Genomic DNA, 6,000 nt, shown 5'->3' with positions numbered 1-6,000 from the left:
TGCGAAGCTCCGTGCCTGAGCTGTCGTGTTGATGTTTGTGTTTGTGAAGCTCAGGGCCTGGACTGTTGTGTTTGTATTTGTGAAGCTCAGGGCCTGGGCTGTAGTGGTTGAGTTTGTGTTTGTGAAGCTCAGGGCCTGAGCTGTTGTGTTTGTGCTTGTGTTTCTGTTTGTGAAGCTCAGGGCCAGGGCTGTTGTGTTTGTGTTTGTGAAGCTCAGGGCCTGGGCTGTTGTGTTTGTGTTTGTGTTTGTGAAGCTCAGGGCCTGGGCTGTTGTGTTTGCCTTTGTGTTTGTGAAGCTCATGGCCTGGACTTTTGTGTTTGCGTTTGTGAAGCTCAGGGCCTGGGCTGTTGTGTTTGTGTCTGTTGTCGTGTTTGTGAAGCTCAGTGCCTGAGCTGTTGTGTTTGTGTTTGTGAAGCTCAGGGCCTGGGCTGTTGTGTTTGTGTTTGTGTCTGTTCTTGTGTTTGTGAAGCTCAGGGCCTGGGCTGTTGTGTTTGTTTTTGTGTTTCTGAAGCTCAGGGCCTGAGCTGCTGTGTTTGTGCTTTTGTTTGTGTTTGTGATGCTCAGGGCCTGGGCTGTTGTGTTTGTGTTTGTGAAGCTCAGGGCCCGGGCTGAGGTGTTTGTGTGTGTGTTTGTGTTTGTGAAGCTCAGGGCCAGGACTGTGATCTTTGTGTTTGTGTTTGTGAAGCTCAAGCCCTGGGCTGTTGTGTTTGTGTTTGTGAAGCTCAGGGCGTGGTCTGTTGTGTTTCTGTTTGTGAAGCTCCGGGCCTGGGCTGTTGTGTTTGTGTTTGTCTTTGTGAAGCTCAGGGCCTGGGCGGTGGTGTTTGTGTTTGTGAAGCTCAGGGACAGGGATGTTTGTGTTTGTGTTTGTGAAGCTCAGGGCCTGGGCTGTGGTTTTTGTGTTTGTGTTTGTGAAGCTCAGGGCCTAGGCTGTGGTGTTTGTGTTTGTGAAGCTCAGGGCCTGGGTTGTGGTGTTTGTGTTTGTGAAGCTCAGGGCCTGGGCTGTTGTGTTTGTGCTTGTGAAGCTCAGGGCCTGGGCTGTTGTGCTGTGTTTGTGTTTGTGAAGCTCAGGTCCTGGGCTGTTGTGTTTGTGTTTGTGTTTGTGAAGCTCAGGGCCTGGGCCGTTGTGTTTGTGTTTGTGTTTGTGAAGTTCAGGGCCTGAGATGTTGTGTTTGTGTTTGTGAAGCTCAGTGCCTGAGCCGTTGTGTTTGTGTTTGTGAATATCGGGGCCTGGGCTGTTTTTGTTTGTGAAGCTCAGGCCCTGGGCTGTTTGTGTTTGTGGATGTGTAACTCAGGGCATGGGCTGTATGAGTTTGTGTTTGTGTTTGTGAAGCTCTGGGCCCGGGCTGTTAGTGTTTGTGTTTGTGTTTGGGAAGCTCAGGGCCTGGGCAGTGTTGTTTGTGTTTGTGTTTGTCTTTGTCTTTGTGTTTGTCCAGCTCAGGGCCTGGGCTGTGGTGTTTGTGTTTGTGAAGCTAAGGGCCTGGCTGTGGTGTTTGTGTTTGTGAAGCTCAGGGCCTGGGCGGTGGTGTTTGTGTTTGTGAAGCTCAGGGACAGGGCTGTTGTGTTTGTGTTTGTGTTTGTGAAGCTCAGGGCCTGGGCTGTGGTGTGTGTGTTTGTGTTTGTGAAGCTCATGGCCTGGGCTGTGATGTTTGTGTTTGTGTTTGTGAAGCTCAGGGCCTGGGTTGTGGTGTTTGTGTTTGTGTTTGTGAAGCTCAGGGCCTGGGCTGTTGTCTTTGTGCTTGTGAAGCTCAGGGCCTGGGCTGTTGTGTTTGTGTTTGTGAATCTCAGGGCCAGGGCTGTAGTGTTTGTGTTTGTGTTTGCGAAGCTCCGTGCCTGAGCTGTCGTGTTGATGTTTGTGTTTGTGAAGCTCAGGGCCTGGACTATTGTGTTTGTATTTGTGAAGCTCAGGGCCTGGGCTGTCGTGGTTGAGTTTGTGTTTGTGAAGCTCAGGGCCTGAGCTGTTGTGTTTGTGCTTGTGTTTCTGTTTGTGAAGCTCAGGGCCAGGGCTGTTGTGTTTGTGTTTGTGAAGCTCAGGGCCTGGGCTGTTGTGTTTGTGTTTGTGTTAGTGAAGCTCAGGGCCTGGGCTGTTGTGTTTGCGTTTGTGTTTGTGAAGCTCATGGCCTGGACTTTTGTGTTTGCGTTTGTGAAGCTCAGGGCCTGGGCTGTTGTGTTTGTGTCTGTTGTCGTGTTTGTGAAGCTCAGTGCCTGAGCTGTTGTGTTTGTGTTTGTGAAGCTCAGGGCCTGGGCTGTTGTGTTTGTGTTTGTGTCTGTTTTTGTGTTTGTGAAGCTCAGGGCCTGGGCTGTTGTGTTTGTTTTTGTGTCTCTGAAGCTCAGGGCCTGAGCTGCTGTGTTTGTGCTTTTGTTTGTGTTTGTGATGCTCAGGGCCTGGGCTGTTGTGTTTGTGTTTGTGAAGCTCAGGGCCCGGGCTGATGTGTTTGTGTGTGTGTTTGTGTTTGTGAAGCTCAGGGCCAGGACTGTGATCTTTGTGTTTGTGTTTGTGAAGCTCAAGCCCTGGGCTATTGTGTTTGTGTTTGTGAAGCTCAGGGCGTGGACTGTTGTGTTTCTGTTTGTGAAGCTCCGGGCCTGGGCTGTTGTGTTTGTGTTCGTGTTTGTGAAGCTCTGGGCCTTGGCTGTTGTGTTTGTCTTTGTGGTTGTGTTTGTGATGCTCAGGGCCTGAGCTGTTGTGTTTGTGTTTGTGTTTGGGATGCTCAGGGCCTGGGCAGTGTTGTTTGTGTTTGTGTTTGTCTTTGTGTTTGTCCAGCTCAGGGCCTGGGCTGTGGTGTTTGTGTTTGTGTTTGTGAAGCTCAGGGCCTGGGCTGTGGTGTTTGTGTTTGTGAAGCAAACCGGCCTGTGCTGTGGTGTTTGTGTTTGTGTTTGTGAAGCTAAGGGCCTGGCTGTGGTGTTTGTGTTTGTGTTTGTGAAGCTCAGGGCCTGGGCGGTGGTGTTTTTGTTTGTGATGCTCAGGGACAGGGCTGTTGTGTTTGTGTTTGTGAAGCTCAGGGCCTGGGCTGTGGTGTTTGTGTTTGTGTTTGTGAAGCTCAGGGCCTGTGCTGTGGTGTTTGTGTTTGTGTTTGTGAAGCTCAGGGCCTGGGCTGTGGTGTTTGTGTTTGTGAAGCTCAGGGCCTGGGCTGTTGTGTTTGTGTTTGTGAAGCTCAGGGCCTGGGCTGTAGTGTTTGTGTGTGTGTTTGTGAAGCTCAGGGCCTGAGCTGTCATGTCGATGTGTGTGTTTGTGAATCTCAGGGCCTGGAGTGTTGTGTTTGTGTTTGTGAAGCTCAGGGCCTGGGCTGTAGTGTTTGAGTTTGTGTTTGTGAAGCTCAGGGCCTGCGTTGTTGTGTTTGTGCTTGTGTTTCTGTTTGTGAAGCTCAGGGCCAGGGCTGTTGTGTTTGTGTTTGTGTTTGTGAAGCTCAGGGCCTGGGCTGTTGTGTTTGTGAAGCTCAGGGCCTGGGCTGCTGTGTTTGCGTTTGTGTTTGTGAAGCTCAGGGCCTGGACTGTTGTGTTTGTGAAGCTCCGGGCCTGGGCTGTTGTGTTTGTGTTCGTGTTTGTGAAGCTCAGGGCGTGGGCTGTTGTGTTTGTGTTTGTGAAGCTCAGGGCCTGGGCTGTTGTGTTGGTGTTTGTGAAGCTCAGGGCCTGGGCTGTTGTTATTGTGTTTGTAACTGTTATTGTGTTTGTGAAGCTCAGGGCCTGAGCTGTTGTGTTTGTGTTTGTGAAGCTCAGGTCCTGGGCTGTTGTGTTTGTGTTTGTGTCTGTTTTTGTGTTTGTGAAGCTCAGGGCCTGGGCTGTTGTGTTTGTGTTTGTGAAGCTCAGGGCCTGAGCTGTTGTGTTTGTGCTTGTGTTTGTGTTTGTGATGCTCAGGGCCTGGGCTGTTGTGTTTGTGAAGCTCCGGGCCTGGGCTGTTGTGTTTGTGTTCGTGTTTGTGAAGCTCAGGGCGTGGGCTGTTGTGTTTGTGTTTGTGAAGCTCAGGGCCTGGGCTGTTGTGTTTGTGTTTGTGAAGCTCAGGGCCTGGGCTGTTGTGTTTGTGTTTGTGTCTGTTATTGTGTTTGTGAAGCTCAGGGCCTGAGCTGTTGTGTTTGTGTTTGTGAAGCTCAGGGCCTGGGCTGTTGTGTTTGTGTTTGTTTTTGTGTTTGTGAAGCTCAGGGCCTGGGCTGTTGTGTTTGTGTTTGTGAAGCTCAGGGCCTGAGCTGTTGTGTTTGTGCTTGTGTTTGTGTTTGTGATGCTCAGGGCCTGGGCTGTTGTGTTTATGTTTGTGAAGCTCAGGGCCCCGGCTGTTGTGTTTGTGTGTGTGTTTGTGTTTGTGAAGCTCAGGGCCCAGACTGTTATCTTTGTGTTTGTGTTTGTGAAGCTCAAGCCCTGGGCTGTTGGGTTGGCGTTTGTGTTTGTGAAGCTCAGGGCGTGGACTGTTGTGTTTGTGTTTGTGAAGCACCGGGCCTGGGCTGTTGTGTTTGTGTTTGTGTTTGTGAAGCTCAGGGCCGTGGCGTTTGTGTTTGTGTTTGTGGTTGTGTTTGTGATGCTCAGGGCCTGAGCTGTTGTGTTTGTGTTTGTTTTTGTGCAGCTCAGTGCCTGGGCTGTTGTGTTTGTGCTTGTGTTTGTGAAGCTCATGGCCTGGGCTGTTGTGTTTGTGTTTGTGTTTTTGCTTGTGTTTGTGAAGCTCAGGGCCTGGGCTGTTGTGTTTGTGTTTGTGAAGCTCAGGGCCAGGGCATTTGTGTTTGTGTTTGTGTTTGTGAAGCTCAGGGCCTGGGCTGTGGTGTTTGTGTTTGTGTTTGTGAAGCTCAGGGCCTGGGCTGTTGTGTTTGTGTTTGTGTTTGTGAAGCTCAGGGCCTGGGCTGTTGTGTTTGTGTTTGTGAAGCTCAGGGCCTGGGCTGTAGTGTTTGTGTGTGTGTTTGTGAAGCTCAGGGCCTGAGCTGTCAAGTTGATGTGTGTGTTTGTGAATCTCAGGGCCTGGAGTGTTGTGTTTGTGTTTGTGAAGCTCAGGGCCTGGGCTGTGGTGTTTGTGTTTGTGTTTGTTAAGCTCAGGGCCTGGGCTGTTGTGTTTGTGTTTGTGTTTGTGAAGCTCAGGGCCTGGGCTGTTGTGTTTGTGTTTGTGAAGCTCAGGGCCTGGGCTGTAGTGTTTGTGTGTGTGTTTGTGAAGCTCAGGGCCTGCGCTGTCAAGTTGATGTGTGTGTTTGTGAATCTCAGGGCCTGGAGTGTTGTGTTTGTGTTTGTGAAGCTCAGGGCCTGGGCTGTTGTGTTTGTGTTCGTGTTTGTGAAGCTCAGGGCGTGGGCTGTTGTGTTTGTGTTTGTGAAGCTCAGGGCCTGGGCTGTTGTGTTTGTGTTTGTGAAGCTCAGGGCCTGGGCTGTTGTGTTTGTGTTTGTGTCTGTTATTGTGTTTGTGAAGCTCAGGGCCTGAGCTGTTGTGTTTGTGTTTGTGAAGCTCAGGGCCTGGGCTGTTGTGTTTGTGTTTGTATCTGTTTTTGTGTTTGTGAAGCTCAGGGCCTGGGCTGTTGTGTTTGTGTTTGTGAAGCTCAGGGCCTGAGCTGTTGTGTTTGTGCTTGTGTTTGTGTTTGTGATGCTCAGGGCCTGGGCTTTTGTGTTTATGTTTGTGAAGCTCAGGGCCCCGGCTGTTGTGTTTGTGTGTGTTTGTGTTTGTGAAGCTCAGGGCCCAGACTGTTATCTTTGTGTTTGTGTTTCTGTTTGTGAAGCTCAAGCCCTGGGCTGTTGGGTTTGTGTTTGTGTTTGTGAAGCTCAGGGCGTGGACTGTTGTGTTTGTGTTTGTGAAGCTCCGGGCCTGGGCTGTTGTGTTTGTGTTTGTGTTTGTGAAGCTCAGGGCCGTGGCGTTTCTGTTTGTGTTTGTGGTTGTGTTTGTGATGCTCAGGGCCTGAGCTGTTGTGTTTGTGCTTGTGTTTGTGAAGCTCAGGGCCTGGGCTGTTGTGTTTGTGTTTGTGTTCGTGAAGCTCAATGCCTGGGCTGTTGTGTTTGTGTTTGTGTTTTTGCTTGTGTTTGTGAAGCTCAGTGCCTGGGCCGTTGTGT

The sequence above is a fragment of the Heterodontus francisci genome, chromosome X, assembly GCF_036365525.1.
Source record: "Heterodontus francisci isolate sHetFra1 chromosome X, sHetFra1.hap1, whole genome shotgun sequence".
In the NCBI taxonomy this organism is placed as follows: domain Eukaryota; kingdom Metazoa; phylum Chordata; class Chondrichthyes; order Heterodontiformes; family Heterodontidae; genus Heterodontus; species Heterodontus francisci.
Note: the sequence above shows the minus strand (reverse complement) of the source record.